This window comes from Petaurus breviceps, unplaced genomic scaffold (genome assembly GCF_028583685.1).
Source record: "Petaurus breviceps papuanus isolate PSGF00001 unplaced genomic scaffold, PetGlider_PUasm1.0 175, whole genome shotgun sequence".
Lineage (NCBI taxonomy): Eukaryota > Metazoa > Chordata > Mammalia > Diprotodontia > Petauridae > Petaurus > Petaurus breviceps.
Window position 1 is genome coordinate 32,620,667 of NW_027185764.1, and position 15,098 is coordinate 32,635,764.

Consider the following 15,098-nt stretch of genomic DNA (forward strand, 5'->3'; position numbering starts at 1 on the left):
CTGTCCCCTTGAGAGGACACATATTTATTGCAATATTCTTAGTATTGCTCAAGATGTTTTCAGTCCTTCTTCTTTTAGAGGCCTTCAGGTCCAGTCTAGGAATCTCTTGAAATCATTCTCATTTCTTTATAGTTATATTTAGTTTTAAATTATCATCCAATTTAAGCATCCATTTTTTCTTCCTATTCACTAAACTTGACTCGATATGATTTGTGGCACCTTCTAAAAATTAAATAAAAGTACAGACTACTTGTTACTGCTGAAAACAGTCATAAGACTATGCCAGAGTCTCCTTAGCTTTCATCTGTAAAAGAGAAGCTGAAAATATGTTTTGAGAAATAGCATCATCACTGGAATAGGGTCATAGCCTCTTATGGTAACAATTTTGAATGGAACTTAAGAGAGTAAGTGGGTATGTAAGTAGTCCTGCAGGTACCAGGGCTTCACTTTTTCAGATCTGCAAGAGACCTTAAAAACTTAGTTCAACCCTTTGATTTTACAGACAAGGAAGGAGAGGTCCACAAGTGAAATGACTTGTCCAAGGTGACATAGTGACAAACTAAATCCCGTGCTCTCTCCTAGAGAGGATCAGACAGGAGCCGGCAGCTGATGGGGGTGCTACAGAACAAGCGGCTGGGACTTTGAGTGAGAGGAAAGAGCTGAACTGTGGTCAATTCAGAGCAAGGGTTTGAAGGTGCAAGGCGCAAGTTTCAAAATTGCCAGGAAAATGGGAAGGGGACAGGAAGAGGTCCTTGAAGGGACTTGATTATAGAAAGAGTCATGGTCAGTTTGGTCAGGTCCAAGGCAGAGTAAGCAGAGGAAGAATGTGTGGTGGGCAGAGAGAGGCAGGAACTGTTAGTCGTTTACTGGACAGTAAACACTCCAAAGTTCTCCCGATTACCTGTGTGCAGGGACAACAGCTGCTTCAGTTACACTCTGTGTTCATTAAAAACACCAGTTCACTTCCCTTGTTAGGTCTGCTGTGTATTCTGTACAGTGCTTAGCACATAATTCAACAAGCGTTTATGACCATTCAGTAATTAGTAAACAGAAATTGTTACAAAGGATACAAATTATCTTTCTATAATTAGAGAGTTGGCCTGGGTGAAATGTGAAATGTGCTTCTGAGAAGCACAAAGAATTATGGGAGTCGGATTGTGCTAAAAATCGGAAAAGAAAAAGACAAGAGAAACTCTAGTTATTAAAAGAAGAAGCTGAGAAACAACCTAATACATATGTGTCTAATTTTATTGAATGATACATCCTTGAAAAATTGGCAATAAGGCAGATTTTTGTAAACAAAACCATACTTTCCATTAGTTTACATGATAAAAATGAAGTTGTAATTCCAAATAAAAAATAAGGCTTCCAGATTTATTAAAAAGCATGCTTTAAAAAAAGATACTTTCAAAGTCACATATTTAATACAAAACTATTTTACTGTAAAATAATAACAATATGCCAAATAAATCACAAAATGCAAATTCTATATCCTGAAAGTAGTGAAATGTATACTAGGTTAGAGGTCAGAGAGACTAGTTTGAATCCTACCTCTTCTACTTAGCTATGTGTCCTTAGGCAAGTCATTCTGGGCCTCGGTTTCCCCAATTGTAAAATAAGTGTTCTAAACTAAATTATCTCTAAGTGCCTTTCAGCTTTGAATCCATCTATGATCCTATAATCCTTGCAGGTTAAATAAAATTATTTAAATACTTTGATGAAAATATGATCTTTTTAACATGTTGCTTAACATAGGAGAAGAAAAAAACATCATGAGTGCCAGAGCAGCCCTTGGGATGTGTGTACACAATATGTCATTCCTTCTAATCTCTTTTTCCTATCCTGTGTGTATTTCAAACCTTTTCTTTTATGCAAGTTACTGATAATGCATTAAAGACTACTTAGCTTAAAAGAGATAGGGTCTCCCAGTGTATCCTGGGTCATCTCCATTCATCCTGATCCATATCTGGCCACTGGACCCAGATGGCTCTAGAGGAGAGAGTGAGGCTGGTGACTTTGCACAGCCCTCCTCACTCAAATCATTGTCAACTGCAAGTCATGTCACCATTTCCCTGATGTCGTGGTCCTCTTAGAGAATGAAGGACAAATCACACACACACACACACACACACACACGCATACAACCAACAAATCATTTTTTAAATGTGCTGGTTCAAATTTACAGTAAATGGAGAAAGACCTGGTACATTAGAGGAAGAACTGAAGGTTGATATGTACAATGCACACACATGATGAAGGTGCAGCTTGAGTGTGACCATTAGGGGAAAGAAGGGTGTCTATCACAATCACATGGAATAAACCAGGCAAGGAATAAAACAGACTTATGTTGCCTAGTTCCAGCTCTGTAACGGAGTGAGAGGGCCACATGAAAGGCTGTTAGCTTGGATGACTCTGTGAAGTGAGACTTAAGAGAAGCTCCAACCACCAAGAGCTGCCCAGATTAGCCTGGGTTAGGGTTTAGGGTTAGAGTTACAGTTGGATGGAGTCTCTGTAAGTGATCCTGGTCGATTGTGCTACAGGCTCTGAGATGTGGCTCTTACACCAGCCCCAAAGCTTCTCATATTCCTTCTGGGCCTGCTGGAGTGTAGCCATCTTCTCAGTACCAGTAGCCCAAACTGACTCCTGGGCCATAATGACTTCATTCTAGTCATTCATGGTATCTGCAGTGACCTTGGTCTGTTCAAAACCACCTTCTCAGTTATTCCAGCTTTCTTCTCATCCAATTTCCCACCAGTACAAGCAGTCACCCTCAGGCCTTTTGAGATACCTTCATACTAATCATCTCATCTCATTACCAAAAGATATGTGTCTTTTCAGTGTCCCAGGATCACCAGTTGGCCTTATCATCCTTAAGCATGGCAGGTCTAAGCTCCCCAATAATGCTCCCTTCACCAATTTGTAGCAATTCTGAGTAGCTTCACCAATTTTTGTATTCAGTTTCTGTTGGGAAAAATCAAGGTACACATATTCAACAAGCATTTATGGCTATTCAGTAGTTAGTAAATTAATGAATTTAAATGAATGTGAAATGTGCTAACTAAGAAACACAAAGAAGGATAGAGGCCTTCTAAGACCTCTATCTAATGAACCATCTAAGCTTGTTGAATTAAATTGATTAAATCTGAAGGACATTTTAAGAAATTTCTAACAGTGAATGCTGATATACATTGAAAAGAGTTCATAGAATTTGGACCTCAGTTTCAATTTAGTTCATCAGCCCATCACTAACGACTCTCATGAATAAATATATTTTCCCAACTCGCAGATGGAAAAACTAAGGCCAAAAAAAAATAAATAATTTGCTCAAGGTCTTCTGGGCAATTAAAGACCCAGGATTGGAACCCAGGTCTTCTGACGACAAATTCAGTACCTTTGCCAAGTAGCAGGAGGTATATTTAACAATATCTCTTGTCATGTGGACTGATCTAGCTGGTTACTAGCCAAACTCCAAGTTCCAGTTCCTGAAAAGGTATTGGAGATTTGATTGGCTCACTCAGGAGATTAAGTCTCAGGTAGTTGATGTGAGTTATCCAAGTACAAAAAGTCACAGTGAACTCTATACCTTTCTGAGTCTTGACTGGGAGGTTGCTCTCACCTGAGACACCTCTATATCGTTGGCTGACTATCCTTTCCTTAATCTGTTAAGGTCTTTTCCCGGCTATGACTAAACAGACCTCCTTTTATTAAGCTATTATATGAGGACTATCTCATTTTGTCTTAGTATCAAGTTTGATATTAAGACCTGGTCATATTTGGCCTATTGCAGGTGGTTATCTTTTTTTTCTGTAGGCAGAAATACCTACTTGTAGCATGAATATTGATAGAGGATGGGATGATAAACTATATAAACACTTCTTTAGTTCTTCATGATTTTAGTGCATCTAGAGTTCAGCAGAGTCTACATTCATTATCTAAGAGTATGATGGTGTTTGTAAAAACTGAATGGAAAGAGAACAAAAAAAAATAGCATAAACACGTGCAAATGTGGGTAAAATTCCCTCATTGACAAAATATAAAATCAAACTCATGATATGTAATATGGTGTGTTCAGTGTCTGGGTTACACAGTTGTATCATTCAGGCACCCAAAAAGCTTTTGTTTTTAACAGGCACCTGGTGAAGTTTTTTCAAGTTTCCCTATACCATAGTTTGGTGGGATTTTTTTTCTTATGTTACAAAGAATATGGGTGAGTGAATTAATGAATAATTAGAATTATTATTAATAATTTGTTATTCTAATCAGTAATTAGAATTATTATTATCCTATAAGCACTAGTGTTCTAGAAAAAAAGAAAACTATATAGATTGGGTATACTACCCAGATATAAATTTATCAATGAATAAATGAGAGAATAAGCAAGCATTTATTAATTCACTTATTATGTGCAAAACACTAGAGATACAAATAAAAAAGCAAGACAGCCCCTCCTCTGTAGGAGTTCACATTTTAATGGGAGAGATGACAAAGTAGGAGGTTTCAGCTACAAGTCAGATGGAAAAGGCCAGAGGTCCCTAAGGTGTAGAGGCAAAGCAGATTGTAATGAATCTTATTTAATGTGATTTCTACTTAGAAAATCACACTTTCTGACACTGATTCATTTGACAGTGCTGAGGACTTTGGTGGTGAGAACTTTATTTTCCAAATATTCAATGGCTGGTAGGGGCTGTAGCACCTGAAGAAGGATGTGTTAAACAGTGTCTCTAGAGGGACCATTTTCTCGATCTAGAAGTCTGTGCCAGAAGCAGAAAGCCCTGATCTGAGGCTTCTTGTATTTACTTTCTGCATAGTAGTTGGCAAAGGGACAGTAATTGGTGATGGGGCCCTTTCTCCAAAATGATTATTCCCTTTAATGGTGGCTTTAGGGTCCAGGCTGAAAGCAGGGTCAGTTTCTGGAGGGAGCTGTAATTCCCAAGGCTCTTAGGTTCAGGGTCCCAACCTATCTCCAGGGAGGCTGAAGGGAGGTGGTGGTTGAAGTGGTGGTTGAAGTGGTAGTGGTGTTTTGGCATACCTGGCACATGCCTCCTCCTGGCTCTTCCTCAGGGTTTTGCTATTTCAGATAGGTTAATTTGTCTGTGTATACATGAACTTATTAAGAAATAATTTACTCATTAGCAAATTGTAACTTAAATATTATTTTTTATCTTTGCTTTTCCTGTAAGGTAACTCTCCTGAAATTTTGATTATTATGGTTTTTTAAGTAAGACTTTCTAGAAAATGTTTTTAAGGTTAAAGAATAATTTGTGTATTGGAGAGATTCTAATATCTTATTGGGAGGTGAGGAAAGCAGAGGAAGGGGAGAAAGGGACTTTTTAAATTCTCAGTAAAGGCAGAGGCTCTCACTAATAAATACTGCATCAGAGTCGACTGTATTCTGAAAATTTTCATATTATTGCCTTGTATTAAACATGACCTTCTGAGACACAGAGACACAAACATAGAGGAGCATGCAGTGGGCTTAATCAATGTTTAGTGATGATGGAATGTAAAATCGAAGAGCCAAGGATAGAAATCAAATTGCCTTGCTATAGAGAAAGCCTCGACAGTTGAAAAACTGCTCCATAAAACTAAAGAACAGCTTGATGATTTAGAAAATAGATACTGCAGGAATATTCTATAGATACTAGATATGTCTCTAGTTATTATTAGTTCTTCTCTCTGAGAGTAAAGAGGGAAAGGAAGAAAGACCCAAATTAGATTGTCCTGAAACACATTGGTTCAGAACTTTTGTATCTTAAGTATATATTATCTCTTCTCCTGACTTTAAATAATTGCCCATCCCCCACATTCAAGCCAGAATACTGACATATTATTTATTTACATACATTTTTAAGAGCTCTTGATTAAAGAAACTTTGATATTCCAGCATGACATAAAGGATTCATGCAAATCATATAGAGATCATTAACAATATAATTTTGTTTTAAGACAAGATAAAGCCAGTTACTTTAATGCTTATAGATTTCACAGATACTATTTGGATAGCTCACAGAAATGGAGATCATTCATATTCTGGTGATATTTAGAAGTCACTGTTTGTAAAGACTTGCCTGGAACATAGTAGGCACTCAATAAATGCTCATCATTAACTGATATGACCCAATAATAGATCACTGTATTGTTCTTGACCAATAAGGATTACACCCATTATGGGTTTATATCAGATTTAGTTGAATTATAAAATTGAGAGTGAGGATAATAGTGGGAAATGTTCATATTCCCTTTTTACATTCTTGAATAATTTTTTGCACAGACCCTGCCTTAGAAGTTCAGCATGCTGAGTAGTTTTTTTTTTCTTAATGAATTACTTTTAAAAGTTTCCCTTTTAGGCAATGATTTCTCCCTTTTAATTTTTCTAGAGGCAAAAAGTAGTTCTTGAATTCCACTGCAAGAGAAACCCCATAGTCTTCAGCATGATTCTGCTGGGCTCTTCCTAAATTTCCTTTTCTGGAGGGACAGAACTAAGTTCCTGGTGGAGCTTTATCTTCACTAAAATTTATGACTTTTCTTCGTGTGACATTCCTTTTCATTTTGGGTTTTCTAATCCTTTCCTCACTAGTGATTGTTTTTGACTTACACTAATTTCCTTTGAATAAATGTCACAAAAATCAGATGTTTTGTGTTCTCTGTCATCTTTTTTCTGTCCTTTTTGCCTTGTCCAGAATGACCATCACTCCAGTGGCATCCTTTCAATAAATGAGTTCAGTTTGTTTTTAGCATCATCAGCCAAGAGAGAATTGTGGAGATAGACATATCATCACAATGATAGGATGTGTCAGTTTCTCTCTTCTTCTATTTACCATCCATAGCGAGGGCTATTTTTACATTAATCCAGAATCTGTGCTTTTTTTCCCTCTAATATGTAGTTAACCATCTGAATGACACATTCTTTATAGTGCCACAATAATTCTGTCCATTACATCACTTAATTTATGGGAGTGTTAACACCAAAATCGATAAACATTATTTCTGAAATGTCAGGAGTGTTAATGGTGTGATTAAAAAAGAAAAAAGATTCTAAAATCTTTCTGCACAAAGCAGTTTGATATACTATTGTTGAGGCACATCTAACTGAAACTGTGATAGAGAAGATTTAAATCATTATGGCACAGTCAACTTGGGGGGGAAAATGTGTGTTGGTAGCTATTCTTAGCCACACAAATCTTTTGTACCATATTGTGGAATTCTGTTAACAGGGAGAGACTAAATATCTTACAGAAGATTGTGAAGATCTCAAATTGTTTTGAGACATATCAACAGTTGCTATGGATATGTCGCTAATGCTTCTGGGAAATTCTGTTATATTCCTCTGAGAGAATGAAAAAAATATGAGCAAGAGCTTTTTAGACAAGCAGTACATATAAAGGGTGATTATTATCGGACAATTTCAAATTAGAAAAATACTTTCAAGTTTCCTAGTAAAACAAGTTTATTGAAATTTCCTGATTCCATATAATCTTCCCTTACAGAATGCTGGTTAGTTTTCATTTGCATCTGATTTTAAAATAAGCAATATAATACAATTTGGTTACATTTTTTGTTTGTTTTTCACTAACAGTTGTTCCAAAATGGAAATTGATACTCTCTCTGTCTCTCTGTCTGTCTCTGTCTGTCTCTCTCTCTCTGTGTCATACACACACACATAGAACTAATTAAAGCATTTTTTGTTAGTTCCACTGATTCCTGAATTTTAAATGGTGAAGCTTTATTAACAACAATAACAGTGATGATGATGATGCTGATAAACATTAAGTAGTAGTAATCAATTAGGTGCCATAGAGATATAGCCTCAGTGTATTAGTTCTACAATTATTTATAAATGTTGACTATGTCACTATATAAGAGAACCAGAAATACCAAAGAAATGTTATTTGAGAATTTGTAAAAAAAAAAAAAAACTGTCATTGATGTTGCGTCATATTAAAGGAAAACCATAAATCTTGATGATTTCAATGCCTGTTTTATTATAACTACATAGCTTAGAGTAGGTATTGGCATCATGAGATTTATAATGAAAATAAGGGCAACTAGCTGATTTTATTGTGCATAAAGGGTTAGGTATGAACAGGAGCTTAATCCTGCATTAAGTAGGTCAACAAATACGAGATCACATCTGCAAGCCCATGCTGAGAAACCAAGAAGTTCTTAACTATATTATAACAGGGCAATGGAATTTTAGTAATGTCCAAATAACCCCTGTTAAAGGAGATATTGATTACTAACTTTATCATTAACTTCTGATATGTGCTGTGGTGAAGCAACACTACTGATTAGTGCTTCTGTCAATATGTTGACAATGCCCTATATCCTTACAATTTTTGTTACTCTATTTTAACTTTGCATAGTATTAAAATCCATCATCCCCTAGGAATGAGGAGGGCCTAAGTGGAGCCAGTGACTCATGACCCTGAAGTGGGTGAAGTGGTTGGATCCCAAATAGATGTCTCTTCTGTACTCATCTCTTATTTCTTTATATCAAGGTGATTTGTGACCATTTTCCTTCCTTATTAAATTGTGAGCTCTGTCAAATAGAGTCTGTATCCTCCCTATCTCTGTATCCCTAACATTTAGTATGATCTTTGTATACAACAGTACTTAACAAATTTTTGATGAATAAATGATTATCTATGTTCAGTTCCTCTGGTAGAATATAAATGCCTTGAGGGCGAGGTTCTTTCATTTTTGTCTTTGCATCCCCAGTGATTGCCACAGAATGCTTGGTGCATAGCAGATGCTATAGTGATTATTAAGGGCAACACATTAGTCATAACTGTCCATGTGGTGTTCAGTCATTTCAGTCATGTCTGACTCTTCATGACCCCATTTCGGATTTTCTTGGCAAAGATACTGGAGTGGTTTGCCATTTCCTTCTCCAGCTCATTTTACAGATGAGAAAACTGAGGCAAACCGGGTAGGTGACTTGCCCAGGATCATGCCCAATAAGTGTCATGAGACCAGACTTGAACTCAGGTCCTCCCTAATCCAGGCGTATCACTCTATTCACTGCATCACCTACCTGCCCCCATAACTGTCCATACACATGTCCATATGTTAGTCATCCATAGGACCATGATTGGTATTTTGCATGCATGGACTTAACCAAGGCATTTAATTTTGTTAACCAATTTTAGAAATTCTGCAGAGGACTGTCTGTCTGGAGAGGTTATAAGCATCATTAGTTTGGTCCATGAGGGAATGATGGTGAGAGTTATAGATGCAGCAGAGGATAGATAAAATGCATTAACTGTGACTAATGGCACCAAAAAAAGGCCACATTCTTGTACCATTATTGTTTATTATCTACTTTTTAGTAACATTATGTTCCCTTTGGATATTTTGATTCAGGTATTAACGTGGAGCTTAGGTTAGATAAAAGTATATTCAATCTACCACAATTGATAGCAAAAGCAAATTATTATTTGGCATACAGACAATCATTAAAGATTGTCTGTGTGCCTGTGATTGCATACTTGTGGTTCATAATACAAATGATGAATAACAATGGTTAGATTGTTTTTGCCAAGCTATGTTTCTCTTTGGTCAGATTATCAGCCTTAAGTAGACAGAAGTCCTCTAGAGTGCTACAGATCTCTGCTGAAAGTTAACTTTGATTATCTTACTAGTATCATCTCTTATGATGCAACCAACAAGTATTTCTTGAGTATCTATTGTTTTGGGATACTTAGGGAGTCCCAAAGAAATATAAGGTATGGGGAGGCTAGGTGGCGCAGTGAATAGAGCACTGACTCTGGAGTCAGGAGGACTGGGATTCAGATCCGGCCTCAGACACTTCACACACACACACACACACACACACACACACACACACACACACACAAAACTAGCCGCATGACCTTGGGCAAGTCACTTAACCCCAATTGCCCTACCCTCCCCCCACCAAAAAAAAAAAGCAAAAAAACAAAATAAATATAAGGTATGGCATCTGACCTTAAGGAGCCTGCAGTATAGCTGGAGAGATGGCATAAATTCATCAAAAAATCAAATATAATACAGGAGTTAGATAACAATGCAATATGATTGCCAAATGAACAGTTATAGACAATATATGCTATGAGCTCCAAAAGGGGAAAGACCCTTATAGACTGGAATGGACTTGGAAGAACTTGAGCTGGGCCTTGATTGGTGAGGAGAGGATATTCCAGGCAAAAAGAAAGACAGAGAGGTGGGAAATTGCAGGCATTCAGGGACCTCAAAAACCAGGTTGGCTAGAGTGGAGGATTTTTGTAGGGAAGATAGTTTGATGTCAGATTAGAGAAGATGAATGCAAAAGTAAGAAACATGAACTTTAATTTTTAGGCAATGGAAAACCATCAAGAATTTTTCTTAGCAGAGGAGGGATGTGATGAAAGTAGTATTTGGTGAAGGCTAATATTTGGCATGCTGACAATCTTATTAATTATCGATCTTACTCCCTTCTGTGGGGGTAGATTGAAAGAAGATGAGTGCATGAAGGGATACCAGTTAGGAGGCTTTTGAAGTCATGATCTGATGAGGGTCTGAACTAGAGAGATTGCAGTAGAAATGAAAAGGAAGGAATGCATATGGAAAATATTGCTAAGTGTTATTGATTAGATATAGGGAACAATGGAGAGGGATGCTTCTTAGAAATATTATGATGTGGAAAAGAAAGTCATTATTGACAAAGTATTTCTGGGCATACATGGGTACCTCCCATTATGAGAATATATAGCTGCTGGTATGGTAGGAAGATTAAATAACTTTACATGGACTATCAATACACAGTGATGTACATGGTAACATCATACATATACATGGTAACACATAGCGAGTATGGTAAGGTAAAATTCCAAATAAGGAAATTTCAAAAAACAACATCAATGCAATAGAATCCTCATAATTTGAACAGTTTGGCTTGGTCTTGTCTCACAAAGCAGGATACAACACCCAAAAGAGTTTGCTAGAGTTTCTGTGAGAAATACTTATAGTTTGGTTGCCAGAGATTCTTTAGGAACAATGAATGATTTGGAAACAGATCCTGCACAGGATGTGTGGGAGGACTTAGGAGAGGGGATGACCTACCTAGTTGGGACCAATGATTGTGATGGGGGTAGGCCTATAAAATCTTTGTTCTGCATCTGTGGGGCACATGTGTGTGTCTTGTCCCATGAGGGAACAAGTACAACGGCTTCTCTGGAGAATTGTCAATAAAGGATCTCTTCTCTCACTCCACAAACTGCGATTTCATTTGTTACCCAATTAACTCCAGCTTGGAAGCTTAGAAGGAAGGTACAAGCCTTCTTGGATCAGGCTCCAAGCTGGGTTGAATTTGGGACTATACTTTTGTTTATAACATGTAGTACAAAGATTTCCTAAAGGGAAACTTAATGGCATGGTGCCATCTATTCTGAATTGATTAGGCAGGCTCATCAAATTGATCAAAGACTCCTCTGATTACCCCCTTATACCTCCCTGCCTTGGAAAAGATACTTAAATTCTTTGGGACTCAGTTTCCTTATCTGTAAAACAAAGTTGATGGACTAGATGATTTCATCCTGTGATTCATGTGCACTCAGCTGCTGTTCTACTCATGGGACTCACTTCTCAGTACAGGCAGCCATGGGTGACAAGTTGAAAGGTAGATTGCATGTGGGGAGCTATGAGCAGCATCAGACTCCACTCTAACTCTGCCTTCTTGTGTTTGTGTGTGTTTGACTAACACTTTAGGATTGCCCTGCACACCTTTATTTTTATGGACCCTTACTCTGTTCTTTTAGTTACTTTAGATTGCTGTACTGATGCCTCTCTTCATAATAGACCAACTTGCAGTTCAGTTTAATGCATCTGAAATATTTCCCCTCAACAAGTGCAAAGCAGATGCTGCTTTAAAAGGTGAGGGACCAGTATGACATCTCTTATCAGTGTTATGTCTTTGGGAATCGATTGCTTTTACATTAAAAGAGACCCATCCTTGAGAGCTGTCAGTCAGGGATTCAGTTGTTCATTCATTTCTGCTTTTGAAAGGAGGAGTGGTTGAACAGTCAGATTGAAAACAAACCTAGAAATACTGAGTCTAGAAATTTGCCTGGCAGATTTTAAGTTGCCATTGTCTGTTGTATTCTTTGAAGCCGACGTCTAGTCAATCCAGCTACTTCTACCTCCCACCCTAGCAAATAGCAAATAGAGAATAGCACAATTTTACAACTGAAACAGTTGACAACTGTCAACTGGACACCTCACACCAAATCAAGAAGGAAAACAGGATTATGGCCAGACTGCCACTGGGCAACACTTCCCAGCATGCTTCATGCTAAGGATCCCTTGCAGAGAGACAGACTGGTCTCCATATACCTTTATTCCTAGTCCACACTGTGGGAGATGTGTTTGAGAGAATTTCTAAGACCAGCACACAACTCTGGGATCTGATGGCACTCTGGCGGACTCTGGTGGTAAAATTGTTGTACATGTTTCTAGTAGAGATAACAGCTGTGCTTGACACCATTTAAGTATAAATGTAAAAAGCAAACATTTGAACCAATCCATAGAAATTCTCTAGTGAGAAGAGAGGCTTATATTAACTTCTTCTATAACTCAAAAATGTCATTATGTTCTCAGTAATAAAAACTAACTTCAAAGAGTATCTTTGTAAATCTATATCCTATTTCCTATCAAGGCCCATAAGGAGAGAAAACAAAGTTCATCTCTTCATGCTATAATTTAGTTTTTTCTCTTGCTGTGTGGAACTTATTCATTCCTGTATATAGGATTTTGTAACCTAGGTGCACCGGTTTTTCTCTTTCTCTTCCCCCAAATGGTATGTGTCTGAAGTGCTACTTGCAGGCTTTGATCCCTTGATCTCTATAACCCTAAAGCAACCAATAATCAACAAGCATATATTAGTCCCATATTACATCCCAGGCACGGTGCTAGGCACTAGGTATACAAAGACAGAAATGAAATAGGTCATGCACTCATGGGGCCAGGGGGAGGTAACAACAAGTACATCAATAAATATGTGTAGGGCATTTTGAGGGGGAGAGGTACTAGCAGCCGAGGGGAAGGAAGATCAGAACAGGCTTCATAATAGAAGGCGCTGCTTGAATGAGCTTTGAGTGGAAGTTGGGAATCTTTTTTATATATAATATATTTTATTTTCCCCCCAATTATATGTTAAAATGATTTTTAAACATTTTTTTAAACTTTGAGTTCCAAATTCTATCCCTCCCTCATTTTCTCTCTTCCCCCCTCCCAGAGACAGTAAGCAATCAGATATAGCTTATAAATGTGTAATGATATAAAACATTTCCATATTAGTCATTTTGAACCAGAAGATTAAAGAAAAAGGATGAAAGAAAGTTAAAAATAGCAGCTTCAATCTATATTCAAAGAATATCACTTCTTTCTCTGGAGGTGGGTAGTATGCTTCATCATTAGTCCTTAGGGATTGTCTTGGATCATTGTATTGCTAAGAATAACTAAGTCATTCACAGTTCTTCATTGAACAATATTGCTGTTACTGTGTACGATGTTCCCCTGGTTCTGTTCACTTCATTTTGCATCAGTTCATGTAAGTCTTTCCAGGTTTTTCTGAAATCATCCTGCTTGTCATTTCTTATATTACAGTAATATTCTGTTGCAATCATATACCACAGCTTGTTTAGCCATTTCCCAGTTGATGGGTGTCCCTTTGATTTCTAATTCTTAGCCCCCACAAAAAGAGCTGCTATAGATATTTTGGTACAAATAGGTCCTTTCCCCTTTTTTTGGATGTCTTTGGGATACAGACCTAGTAGTAACATTGATGGATCAAAGGGTATGCACAGTTTTTTTTTTTAAAGCAATCAGGGTTAAGTAACTTGCTCAAGGTTACATAGCCAGTTATTTCTGGGTGTGGTGCTAAGTATCAGAGCCCGGATTCGATCCCCAGGTCATCCCGACACTGGAGCCGGTGCTCTTACTCACTGAGCCACCTGGCCACCCCTGGTATGCACAGTTTTATAGCCCTTTGTGCTTAGTTCAAAATTGGTCTCCAGAGTGATAAGAGCAGGAACTAGGGATTCTAGAATGTGAACGTGAGAAGGGAGTGCTTTCCTGCCAGTGCAGAGGAATGGAGAACAGACATAAAATGTCACATGGGAGGAACTGCAAGAAGGCTAGTCTAGCTGGACCATAGGACAAATGAAGGGAAGAGTTGTATAAGTCCAAAAAGATAGACTGACACCAAGTTGTAAGGCTAGGTTTAAATGGCAAACAGAGGAGTTTGTATTTGAACCAAGAAATAACAGGGAGATTATGGAGCAAGGGAATAATGTGGGTGGACCTGTGCTTTAAGCATATTGTTCTGGTAGCTACATTGTGATAGTTGGACAAGAGAGGGGAATGGGTGGAGGCAGGGATACTCCATTTGAGGCGATTGCTGTATTTCAGACCAGCGGTGAGGAGGTCACCTACCGAGAACTAGGCTGGTGACTACATTAGCAGAGAAGAGGGGGGCCCATGTGAGAACTGTTATAGAGCCAGAATCCCAAGATTTGGCAACTGGTTGGATATGTGAGTGTGAGACGGAGGCATTAAGGATGACTCTGAGGCTGTGAACCTGTATTGTTTGAAGAATGGTGGTTCCTGCCACAGAAAGAAGGAAGTTAGAAGTTAGTGTGCGTATAGGGAGAAAGATGACGTCTTTTGGACATATTGGATTTTAGAAGACTTTGAGACATACAGATGGAAATGTCAAACTGGTGGTGCAGGATATGAGTACTGGATGTACACATACATACACATATACATACATACATACATAAACACACACACATATTTGGGAGAAGAGGAGACCTTTTTCTGTGATCTTGGCCCAGGCAAAGCCCTGGAGTACAGTAAACTATGGTGATCAAACATGGATGGCGAATGTGCAAGGAGCCCCAAAAGGAATTGTCAGACAGGTAGAAAGAGTACCATGACTGATGGAGAAGAAGAACAGTAGTATCAAAGCTGAAAAGACATCAAGAATGAGGATTGAGGGGGCAGCTAGGCGGCACAGTGAATAGAACATCGGCCCTGGAGTCAGGAGGACCTGAATTCAAATCCGGCCTCAGTCACTTAAC

At 38.0% G+C, this 15,098-nt stretch overlaps 1 protein-coding gene and 1 pseudogene across 6 annotated transcripts in view; one reads left to right on the forward strand and one right to left on the reverse strand.

Moving 5' to 3' along the window:
- ATG10 (autophagy related 10) overlaps positions 1-15,098 on the forward strand; it is a 318,137-nt gene that overhangs the window by 263,992 nt on the left and 39,047 nt on the right. The window lies entirely within an intron of this gene.
- Positions 2,126-3,245, reverse strand: LOC138159087 (triosephosphate isomerase pseudogene; annotated as a pseudogene).